The sequence below is a fragment of the Lacerta agilis genome, chromosome 16, assembly GCF_009819535.1.
Source record: "Lacerta agilis isolate rLacAgi1 chromosome 16, rLacAgi1.pri, whole genome shotgun sequence".
Taxonomy (NCBI): domain Eukaryota; kingdom Metazoa; phylum Chordata; class Lepidosauria; order Squamata; family Lacertidae; genus Lacerta; species Lacerta agilis.
The window spans coordinates 24,872,737-24,885,828 of record NC_046327.1 but is presented as its reverse complement, the minus strand read 5'-3'; positions in this window follow the sequence as shown (position 1 = coordinate 24,885,828).

Genomic DNA, 13,092 nt, shown 5'->3' with positions numbered 1-13,092 from the left:
GAGACGATAATCAGGTATCCGTACAACACGACCAGTCCAAAGAAGCTGATGTTGATGAATCATCGCTTCAACACTGGTGATCTTTGCTTCTTCCAGTACACTGGCATTAGTTTGCTTGTCTTCTCAAGTGATGTGTAAAAATTTTCGGAGACACTGCTGGTGGAATATTTCGAGGAGTTGCAGATGGCGTTTATAAGTGGTCCACAAGCATACAGTAAGGTTGGTAGTACAATAGCTTTGTAAACAAGCATTTTGGTTTCCCTGCGAAAGTCCCAGTCCTCAAACACTCTGCACTTCAATTGGGAGAAAGCTGCACTCGCAGAGCTCAGGCGATGCTGTCCTAGGCATTGTAAATCACGTACAGCCCAAGAAACAGGCCCTGTGGTGAACTAAGGCTGTAACACACAGCAACTTTTCAAGTGGATTGGATGCATCTCACATGTAACTTGTATTATTCTGAGCCACATAGCATCCCACACTATCCCCCATTTTCACATGGATTTTCCCAATCCATAATGCGGTAAGGAAATAAAATCGCATGTTACCCAGCTGCCGACTACTGAAGCGCATTGTGTGGATGGCATTTCATTTCGTTTTTACTCGCGTGGTGAGATATGTGCATATATTTGCAATGCAGGCTTCTGGCGATGGTGGCAGTGGTGACTATGATGGTACTTTTCTTGCACCACTGTACATGATGAGCAAAAAGGAAAGGGGGGGGGGGAAATACAGGTCCCTGCTTTGAGGACTTTACATCCAAATTTCAGCAATTGCAGTGAAAACAAACAGGAAAGCCTGTGTCACAAGGGATCGGTGTGATTAAAAGCATTTGTGATTCCTTTGGCTTAATTTTAATTGAAGGATAAAGACTAAGGGCTTAAGCCAGACTCCATGGGGGAAAGGGGGGCTTGAAGTGGGGGTTGATGGGAGACTAAAGGTGCTCTCAGACAGAGTTTAGTATTGCAAGCAGGTCATTCGGGTTTTGCAAATGGATTGTTACCAGCAGGTTCCCCAGCACCAATGTATTGGCGAAAAGGGTTAATGTAGAAGAAATGGAGCAGAGGGGCATGGAGACTGGCATTTTGAAACTGCTGACATCATATAGACACTACATTTGGTGCACTGATCCCACAACGAAGTGCAGTATACATACGCATCTTGGATAACATTGTGTGAACATGGATTAAAAACTCGGGACTTGAAATGCATTGGATGCACATTCAGTATTTACTGAGCATTCATCCATTCATCTGTTTGCAGGGAGGTTATACAACCTTCTCGTAGAATATTGCAGAGTTGGACGGGGCCACAAGGGTCATCTATCTTAAGATTTAGTGTCAGGAAATAACGTAGTCCTGGACACAGCAGAGTTAACCGCAGGTTTTCTTGAAGCTTCTGGCTGTTGAGCATTAACTGGACAGCACAACGCAGGAACTCAGGAACTCACTTGGATAACTATATACAGTATTTATTGAAGCAACTAGTATCCATAAGTTACTATGTACAGACTTTACAAATAAAAGAAACAAAACATAAAATCTCTCCTCTCTGTCTCTCTCTCTCAACCTTCAGTACACTACTAACAACCAACCAACCAGCTCTCACACAGAGCTCATTCTTTAGGAACTCATTGACCAATCACAGGTCATTGCTAAGGGTCTGAAGAGAGAGCAGATCTTGGCTTTCTGCCAACTGGTAATTGCTACAGAGGTGATAAGCTGACTTTCTGCACGTAGGCACTTTGAAATCTCTAACAATCTAGTCCAACCCGCTGCAATGCAGGAATCTTTGCCCAACATGGGGCTCAAACTCAAGACCCTGAGATTAAGAGTCTCATGGTGTACCCTCTGAGCTATTCCATGTCCTTCCCATGTATCGAGCAAGCATTATCCCACATTTCCCGATGCATTTTCCTGTCACTTTCCCTATTGGAAAAATTCATTGGCGGGCAGAGAGCAGAAGTGTTACGCAAGAGCTCCAAATCAACTTAAATTGCACAACCTGAACTTCCTGGTATGTGAATGAATCCCATCTGAAAACACAAGATAGAAGTGCATGTTCTTCATTCCAATTAGCAATCCTCCAATTGATTGTGATAAAATGAACAATGATGCAGCCACCAACAGACTACTGTGTGTGGTCCCAAGGAATTGTCTACTAAGGAAACCATTGCTAGTTGCAATTTTTGGAGACGGGAGCAGGGACCTCCCTAGTCCATTTTCCTCACAAATATTGCTTTGCTTTCCCCCTGCTTCTGCAACCCTCACCTGCCCCTTACCAACCAATTGCAGACTGTACCAAAGGCAGCAGAAGGGTCAAAGTGCATGAGGACCAAATAGAAGCCCACAGAAGAGTCCAGTAGTTTCCAGAGGGCGGTTTCAGTTGAGTGCAGGGAATAGAAGCCATTTGGAGGAGATCAAAAGCAGAGTTGGAAGGGAGACAGCAGGAATAAGCTGTACCTTCCAGGAGGTTACAAAAGGGGAAGGCTATGGAAATGCCTGCTTGTGCCTTTCCTTGCGCAACTGCCTTGCAAAGTTGGCCAGTTGCGGTTCAAATTATCCATTAGTGCCGCCACCACCCCACCCTCTTAGTACCTACAGTCAGAAAGACAAAAGGCAAGAGTTGAGAGGTGAGTGATGTGAGCTACAAGCTGGAGGAAAAAGCGGCACTGTAGAGAGGCAGAGAGAGAAAGCCGGGCCTGATTTCTGCTGGAATCCAAGGCAGTGGCTATGGGAGAAACAAGACTTTTTGAGGTCTGGATGCTGTGAGTCCCTCCATCATAGGCTCAGGTTGTATATATGTGTGAATAAGCCATATATCCTAAAGACACCACATTCTCCCGTGTGCCTCATTTTGAAAAGGAAACACAAGCTCCAGGTAAGTGCCTGGAACCCCTCGAACTTAAATTCAACAAGCAAAAGTTGTGAGTTAAGAGGGGACGAACGTGGTCATTTGATTTATACCTTTCTGTTCAGTTATTCCAGGGACTAAATAGGTTATTTTATATAAAAAGGCAGTATTAAACTGAACTGTAGCTAGGATTTCACTTGTAATAAAATGAATGCATCGAATCTTTAAATTGTGCCAATAATAACAATAACAATCTATTATTTATATGTTGCCCATCTGACTGGGTTACCCCAACCACTCTGGGTGGCTTCAAATAAAACATCCGTTGTTCCACTGCCATCGATAGATGTTCAAAACTACAAAGGCAAAAGGGGTAGGAGGAGCTCAGGCCCAATAAAATCTGCACGTTTACATTTTCAGTGCACCCTGTTAATCCATGAGCTGAAATTGTCATACGATCCTCCTATTTCCACTACAAAACCAAATTTCCTCATAAGTGCACCATGGTTCCTGCAAACAATATTGCTATGTCTCTAGTCCAGCCGAAGTAGTAGACATGGCCTGTTCCTCTGCTGCCACCTGGTGTCTTAAAGTTATCTGCTGAAAATAGCAATGTTGACAGCTCAGTTACTCTAAAAATAGGGAGCTGCTTCTACATTTCTCTCTGATATTGCCCATATAGCTCTATAAAAGTGCTGTTTTTTTGTTATGCTTAAAAAAAAAATGCCACCACTCTATTTTTTTGCCATGGTTTACTTCTGTCTTTTTGACCTGAGTTATTTAGGAACAGCGGCAAAATGAAGGAGAGTTTGCCAACACCGAAAACGTGACGAGTCGAGATGAGCCGCCTCGAACAAGTTTCAGAGTGACCTCGTTTTCTTGTCTTCCATGTCTGAAAGCCATCAACCAAATGACAAGGGGATGGGTGCCACTTTCCCCCTCTCTTTTTGACTTCAGGAATGAAAATGTCTAAAGGCAACAGGGTGCACGTATGTGAGTAAGAGAACGTCACATCTTTTATACCTCCAGTTTCCTTGCGAGAAGGGAGTCATGGAGACTTGTGGCGCCATTTTCAATAAACTGTTTATTTGCAAGTGTAGCCTGAGCAAGCATGCACATCCTCCCTCCCACAAGCAGGATTCACCCCCAAGGAATAACATCACTCCAGCACCCCAATAATAACTCAACAAGCTATTTCCCTCACTCCCACAATTCCTGGCAATCCTTTTCCAACAAGTTTTAAATTCGCTTTTTCTTTTAACCTTTCCCCTTGGGACCCTTCCAACCACCTCGGCAAATGAGGGTGATGGAAAATAATTCTGGTTGTTGGGAGTAGCCTTCAAAGAACCTCACTCAGGACTCTGTGGCAGGCTTATGCCGTTACCCCATTTTTCACACTCCTTTGTGAAAAGGGCAGAAATTGTTAGGGCCTGAATGTTGTTGTTGTTGTTGTTAATATACCGCCCTATACCCAGGGGTCTCAGGGCAGTTCACATAAAAAGATCACAGTATATAAATTAAAAATAAAAGCAATAACCCAATAATACCCCCCCAAAAAAGAGCCACATTTTAAAAGGGCATGGGGTGTTGATCAGGTCAACCAAAGGCCTGGTTAAAAAGGAATGTTTTTGCCTGGCGCCTAAAGGTGTATAATGAAGGCGCCAGGCAAACTTCCCTGGGGAGAGCATTCCACAGATGGGGGGCCACTGAAGAGAAGGCCCGTTCTTGTGTTGCCACCCTCCTGACCTCTTGAGGAGGAGGCACCCAAAGAAGGGCCTCAGAAGATGATATCAGGGTTTGGGTAGGTTTCATATGAAAAGAGGCAGTCCTCAAGGTATTGTGGTCCTGAGCTGTTTAAGACTTTATCAGTCAAAACCAGTGCTTTGAATTGGGCCCGGAAACTAATTGGTAGCGAGTGCAGTCGGACCAGGATTGGCGTAATATGCTCAGACTGTCTTGTTCCAGTGAGCAACCTGGCGGCTGAATACTGCGCCAACTATATTATGTATTATATATTATTGCAGCTGTACTCCTTGGGAGAGGTACTTTTAATATCTTCTTCCTTAGACGCCAACATAATTTGACTGGCCTCATGTACCTTGATTTGCAGGGAGAGATGCTAGTTGCTGCTCTACCATTTGAGAGTCACACGCCAGCACATGCATGCCACGGACGCACAAACACTTGTGGGTGCACTCACACTTACAGATGCAGCGCACATACATGCACAAAGCACAGGTGTACACACCAAACGCAGCAGATGGGGGGGAAAGACAAGCACACACAACAGAGTCATTCTCCTCCACCTCTTCTTCCCATCTCCCAAAGGTCTCTTGCTCTGTCTATCCACTTTCCTCTCACTGACAGGCAGCACAACACACTCCACATACATACATGGAGGCAGACAGCACCCTCTCTTTCTCTCCTTTCCTCATGCATATACCTCGCTCTTACAAACCCTGGGAGGTGAGCAGTTCCTGCAGCTCAAGAGTACCAAGCCTCCATAATACAGGCCTAGTCAGTAGGCTCACACTGGATAAAAACCTGAGGGGTTGTTGTTTTTCCATTCACCGACCCAGCAGCATTCAGCAACAGTAACATTCAACGCAGAGGGACTGCCACCAGGGGAAACCAGGCTCACTGGCTTCAGGGACAACCCAGCTGAGGGAGGAGCCAAGACATGACAGAAGTCCTTTTCTCTGCAGCAGTGACCAAGCTGTCTCCCACTGGAGTATCTCCTTCTGCCTCCCATTGCTAAAATAGCCCTCCCTGATTCCCTCCATCTCCTTGCCAAGGGTGAACTTTGGTACTGTTCAGTTATGTGGCACCCTGAGCAAGGCCAACATTTGGCACTCCCAGGTGGATCTTCTCAATTATGGATCTCCTCAATTTTGCGCCCTGTGCAGGGGAACTGCCCACACTGCCTTAACTCTGATGCAGCTCCTTGCTCCCTCTCAAAAAAAACCTCTCTGCTACTTACAGTGAATGGCCTCAAGCAGCAGGCAACACTATCCGGACCCAGCAAGATTGGTAAAGAAAAAGCGTTTTATAGGTGTTGTATATGCAATATAAAACTGTGACACCAGGTGGCGCTGTGGAATCCCATCTTTCTCTACCGGATTTCCCTGCAAGAGTTTACAGCGCGTTTCACTGCATCGCTTCTTTGACGTGTCTAGATCCAGCCTCTATCCATCCCAAAGACCGCAGAAGCCACCGATATCAACTTTTCTTCCTGAAAGAATTCACAGGAAGCTGGTGCCCTTACCAGAACAGGCCCTCCAAACTTACAGCCATGGTAACTGTAGTTTGTTAAGCGTGCGGGATGTTGTTTGGGGACCCCAGTTCTCCCCACAGAGTTCCAGTTCCAGGAATTGGGCAGTGAGGTGAATAGAGGTCGCCTACCAACTCAGAGCTCTTAACAAACTACAGCTCCTGGGATTTTGGGGGAGGCATGACTGTTTAAAGTAGTTTGAGAGTGCTTTAAATCATGGGTCGGCAAACTAAGGCCTGCGGGCCGGATCAGGCCAAATTGCTCTCTGGATCCGGCCCGCGGACGGTCCTGGAATCGCCGCTTGGATTGACGTGATCGTTCGGGCTGCAGCATTTTTTTGCAGAAAAAAAAATTGGGCACCATTCCCCCCCCCCCCTTACACACACCATGGCGGTGCCTCCTTCCTCCTGGCTTCTCCCCGATCTGCGGAGGAAGGGAGCTGGGCTTTGATTGGTGCCACCCATTCCGAAGCCTCGCCACCCGCGTGCTGAGGCGTGGCCCAGACTTGCCACCCACCCGCCGGCCTCTCCGTCCGTGGCCACGCTGTGGGCATCGTGACAGGCTCATCGCGGGGCTTCGGCTGGAGCTTGGCGCACCTGCTGGCCCTGCACCTGGCGCTCAGGAAAGCTGGCATGGAAAGGAGAGGTGCCGCCACTGCCGCTGGCTCCCAACCGCAGGCAGAGTGGCGGAGGAGGTAGGAAAGCAGGAGGAGGGGAGGGGCTGGGGGGAGAGGAGGGAGAGAGAAGCCCCCCTCTGCCGTGTGCATGTGTGTGCACAGTCCAGCCTGCCACAAGGTATGAGGGGCAGTGAACCAGCCCCCTCCTAAAAAAAAGTTTGCTGACCCCTGCTTTAAATGAATAGTCCAGTTGGGGTGCCAGGCAAGCCTCTGGCAAAGAGTCTTGAGGTCCACTAGCCCTTCAGTTTTTGCCCTTCCTTTCCTGCCAAAGTCTCTGGAAATGAAGGTGGCTCTTGCAGGTTCCAGGACCTGGAGTGGCCAGCAGAGGGAATGTGCTCTCCATCACTCACCCTCTTCAGTTTCATCGCTTTACAAGGTAGCTCCTTGTGCAGCGCATTATACAACCCTCGGCTATGAAGACTTGGACGACGGCTGCAAAGTCTGAAATAACGACGGCCGGTAATGCAGAGTCATAAGAAGAGGAGAAAGGAGACACCGATCTGCATAAATGTGACTGTTGGTGCTTGGGTGCAAATCTAGAAGCGAAAACTATGATGCGCAATCGGGTGGGTCGTAATTGAAAAACTGGAAAGGGCCAACCACTGAACTTTGCGAAATGGTGTAGAAAAGGCTAGTGGTGATTCCTCCTCCGACACTTTTGTTAATCTCTGACAGCCCCTCACTGAAAGTGGCCGAAACGTCAGGCCTCCATCTTTGTTTTCATCATTTTGAGGGGTTTGTTTCCTTACCAGTCTTGACTTGTATATGCTTCTGCTATCGATGTGTAGAGAGCTGCCTGAGTCTCTCTATTTCTGCATCTTTTAAGGGATGAATCTTTGCCTTTGTGGAAAAACAAAATATTTGACAGGAAAGGAGGGGGGGGGGGAGAAACGAATGCTGTTTCTTTCCACAGTAGGGAAGACTGTGGCCTGTGTGCCAGTGCAATGCAGACTGATGGGCAACTGCTGGCTGTTCTTTGTTTTTTAACCAGAATTGAACTGGGCAGCCCTTCAAATGCAGCATTATTTCAAATAAAGGACTGTCCTTCCAACAGAGGATTGTCCTCTGTAAAGAAGGACACGTGCCCACCCTTTTCTGGAATTGCACACACATACAAAAAGGCAAAGCAAGATCTAAATTTGAGCTTCTTCCTTAATGTTTACACTCTGATGTCCATTAAAAAAACCTAAAACTGGGACTCAGTATCTGGATCAGATGAGAGGTAAGAGATGGATGAGGTTTAAATATTACAGACCAGAGGGCTATTTCTTTATTTTATTACATTATATTAGGTTGTTAAAAGGGGGGAAGAGGCGAATGTTACAAACTGCCAAGGGTCCAGGCCAGTTTTCATGCTCACTGGAAGCAGAAAACACACAGGCCCAGCCACAGGAAATCTCTACAACCGAGCTAGCTTAGCCGGCTGGGGTTTGGCCCACGGGGTCAGGCCTCTGGCACTATTATGGGATGGCGAGGCTTTATGCGACGGGGTGGGGGGGGAGGAAGCCAAGGAAATATTATGGGCTGGAACAGCAGCAAGGGCTTATGTGACCAGAGATGGTGTGGCGGTGCAGTGTCTGTGCGGGTGGGGTGGGGGTTTTGTTGAGGAGGCGAAAAGATGGGTGGTGGAGAGAGAGAGAGAGAGAGAGAGAGAGAGAGAGAGAGCACTGTGGGATGTGTGGCGACTGTTGCAGCTGGCGAGAGTATTATGGGATGGTGCCCCACGAGAGGCCAGGACTATTATGGGATGGGAGAGGATGGCAAGGCGAGTGGAGGGGGGGTGGGGTGCTGCAAATCTGAGAGTGTGCTCGGGGAGTATTATGGGATGCCTCGGCATTTCAGCCAGCCAGCACGCCACACGTGACTGGGGTGGGTGGGGGTGGATGGGTGGTGGGGAGAACATTATGGGATGCGGACGGCCTCAGTTACTACGGGGTGTTGTGGACAAGAGGGAGGAGAGCCGGTTATTATGGGATGTCAGCGCAGACGGTGTGTCTGGCTGGGTCTGTTGGGACTGTGTCCAAGTGGCTGCCCTGCCTTCTTCCTCTCTCTCTCTCTCTCTCTCTCTCTCTCTCTCTCTCTCTCTCCAATATGCTCCCCTTTTCCTTCCTCGCCTCCTTTTTTTTGCCACCACCAGCCCAGCCTCCCCGCACCCACCCACCCCCTCTGTAATCTCCTCTGTTTCAACTGTCAGAACCTGTAAAGCAGGCATGCTATTATGGGATGGCTACTCTGTAGATGGGGGTGGGGATGGTTGCTAGGGAATGTCTCCTGTCAGAGATATTATGGGATGTGACCAGTTTTGCAGGGTGGGGCTGCCCAGGAGGTTTATTCAGGGGCCTTCACGGCCATGTGAAGAAAGGAGGCAGATTGCATGGAAACCCTGTGAATCAGAGGTGTGCACACACACACACCTATCTATCACACAGTCAGGGGACAGGGGTTAAGAGGTGCTGGCAATGCCACCCATTTTCCCCCAGCCCTGCTCTCAGCTTTATGTACAAAAGAAACAAATAAGCATGGGGGGCACTTCTTGCAATCAGAGGCACTTATTTCAAGGCACGGGAACAGGAGTGGTAAAATTATTGAATTATTCCTTCCCACAGTTAAGAATCATGCCATTTCCAGTGTGGTTTAGTGGTTATAGCGTCAAGTGACTGGGGAACGCCAGGCCCCAATCCTCCCCACACAGCCATGAAGGTCACGGGATGACCTTGGGCCACCAACTTTTTTATCATATTCTCTCTCTGCTTTATCCGCCTCATGGGATGGTTGTGATGATAAAAGGGTTGTGGGGAGCAGGGACAGCCATATATTCGGCCTTGGGTGGGGGGGGGGGGAAGTGAGCTGTAGAAATAAGTAAGACCCTATTTGCCCCAAAAATAATCCCCACTTCCTGACTAACTCTTTCAAGCCAAACATACTCTCCTGGGGCTTTTCCACACACACACACAAATGCAATTATTCAGGTGCTTTCAGTCTCCGGCCCTCCCCCTGCCCCCCATTTCATCACCACTTTCAATTCTTAAATAATGGGGCTGGGTGGATCCAGCATGCAATAGATAGAGCGGAAGACAGTTTTAACCGGGGGGGGGGGGGTTATTATTTTTTCCCTTCACCCTCCTTTTATAAACAGTAGAGGATGTGCTCCAAGATCAAAGAAGCCGAAAGCTACAGAGTGGGGAGAGTTAACATAGCAGAGAATACTCGTCATTAATATTTTTCAGTATTAATAGGAAGGAAAACAATTGTGTAGAATTCCCCTCCCTCCCATATTGAAAAGAAGACATTGATCGCATCTAATGAAGTCCTGTCCAATAGGTTCTTGTGACATGGGTGAAACAAGAATATTGAGAGGTCCCTTCAAGGGGTTCAGCTTCTTAAGGAAAACTGGACCTTCGGAGAGAGCGTACCTTTTAAGGCTCAAACGGGTCGGGAAACAGAGACCAGACCAGGATATACGAAATCAAAGCGGCTATAAGCCTGATCTTTATTAACTGTTGCAACAGGGTGCTCACTGCCACACGCAGGAGGCAGGAGGGACCCAGGACAAAGGTGTGCAAGCCCTTATATAGACTTTTGAACTGCCCACCCTGGAGCCCAAGACCACCCCTCCATACATCATACATACATCACAGAAGGGGCATAGCCCAAGACCACCACCCCAATACATCATAGGTACATCAGAGAAGGGGCGGACTGCAACAGAAATCTGAGTGCATTGTTTTTATCCTGTCTGCCAGGTTACCTGATTGGATTACCTGGGCATCCTAGCCACTCTTTTGTTATGATAACTTCTCAGTTCCTGAATCCAGGTCACAGGCTCACCCTATTCATATCTTCACTGTGCCCTTGAGACAGGATCTGTGAGCAAAGAGACAATGGGGAGGATCCCCATTTCCTTCGACCTTGCAGAGAAATATTTGAGGTCAATTTGGAAAACACAAATGGTTTCAGGATTTTTTCTGTGGGGTTTCAGACATGTGGTTTATGTACCGTATGTGCTTGCTTGGTACATTTATGAATAGTTACTTTATATATATAAGACCTTAACATTCTTAAAACAAAATAAAATAAAATATTCTTTCCAGTAGCACCTTAGAGACCAACTAAGTTTGTTCTTGGTATAAGCTTTCGTGTGCAAGAACAAACTTAGTTGGTCTCTAAGGCACTGTGGGTTAAACCACAGAGCCTAGGGCTTGCTGATCAGAAGGTCGGCGGTTCGAATCCCTGCCATGGGGTGAGCTCCCGTTGCTTGGTCCCAGCTCCTGCCCACCTAGCAGTTTGAAAGCACGCCAAAGTGCAAGTAGATAAATAGGTACCGCTCCAGAGGGAAGGTAAACGGTGTTTCCGTGCGCTGCTCTGGTTCGCCAGAAGCGGCTTAGTCATGCTGGCCACATGACCCGGAAGCTGTCTGCGGACAAACGCCGGCTCCCTTGGCCTATAGAGCGAGATGAGCGCCGCAACCCCAGAGTCGTGTCCGACTGGACCTGATGGTCAGGGGTCCCTTTACCTTTACCTTTAAGGTGCTACTGGAAAGAATTTTTTATTTTATTTTCTTTTGACTATGGCAGACCAACACGGCTACCTACTTGTAACTTAAAATTCTTATAACATAGGCTATATTATAGAATTGTAGAGTGGGAAGGGACCCTGAGAGTCATCTAGTGCAACCCCCGGCAATGCTGCAATCTTGCTCACAGCTGTCCCTGGGTAGCCTCAAACCACCGACCTCCTGGTTAACAGCCAGATGCACTGACCTGTAGTGCCACTGGGGACATAGACACATTAACGGTTTGAAACTGCAGCAAGGTCAGCATTTCCCCCTGCTGCCTTCCCAGTTGCTTGCTTACATTCCTGTACACCCCAGAGAGGGGAAGATCACGTCTTCACCCAAGGCACGTTATCCGATTTGTTTCCCTGCTCCGGACTCCCATTCATTGAAGCTGTCATCTGCGCATGCACAGCGTCTGTCTCCAAAGAATACACCTCAGCTTAACCGCAGATTCTGTTTTCTAATCGGGTGGAAGCTGGCATAAGGGGAAGCGCATACAACAGGAGCGTTTCTCCAGAAGCTGAAGGGTGCAGATGGATTGGGGCCAATGCCATGTGTGCGGTACATGGCTTCAAGCACCAGTGATGAGAGTGTGCCCAGAGCCAGAGCAAACAGTAATGTGTACACAGCTACAGTTTTGGAACCACGCTGGACAGTCCACTATCCCAACAGGTGCACTGGGGTGGGAGGGAAGGTTAGCAGACCGGGGGGGGGGGTGGAAAATACTTTTTTTTTTTTGCATAGCAACTTAGGCAAAGACATTTGGACCACCTTGCAGCAACAGAATAACTATGGCACATTTCTCATGCTATAAAACGATCAATATGAAAACTCAGATATTGTGCACATGGGAAATGTCCTTCTGTGAGTTCACACATTCAATTTGATCATGACTGGTGTATGGGATGCAGTTGTGGCAAGTGTCATAGACAACGGTTGGATATTGTCTGTGACAAGAATATCTTTTTCTGAGTAAAAATGAAGGATATATGCTTTATTTAAAAAGTAGTGATGAATGATGCAACTTTCTGCACATCTTTACCATTCTGTGATTCTATCCCACCCCATAAAAAATCTTTGTATGTACGTATATTCTTGCATTATAAGGTAACTCCAGCGTAACACACACACACACACGATAAACAGGTGTTGCATTGGTGCTGCCAATAACGATTGGTTAATCATCTGCATTTTTAAACCAACTAATTGATTAAAACTTAATTTGCATATTAAAAATACTTGGATACAGGTGCCTTTTTGAGATATTGTGTAAGAGAACATACAATGTAATAGGTTATTAATTTTGTGAGTTGGGAAGTCAATTAATCAATGAATGATTAATTAGTTAATCAACTAAAACTCATATAATTAACCAATTATCATTATAATAATTAATCTATTGATTAAATTTTCACAGGGGCTAAGAAAAATTTCTGGTGAAGCGCCATTCCGTTCAGTCGGGAGCCCTCTCAGCTCCGAGGGGGCTCCGGTGTTTTCGGGTTAGGAGTCACCGCAACCGCGCTGCGGGCTCCGTTAAAACCTCAGGAGGAGCGTCCTGAGGACTTGGGATCCAGCGGGTACAAGAAGCGACGTCCTTGCTCTTGAGTAGACCTAGTAAGGTCTTTCAAGCGAGCGGGGCTCCAGCACAGTACTGAGGATCTGCCACTTCCCCAACTACACGAAGCAGCGGCTGCTGGCAGTTTACGAGCGTTTTGCTTTTCCTCAATTTGGATTAAAAAG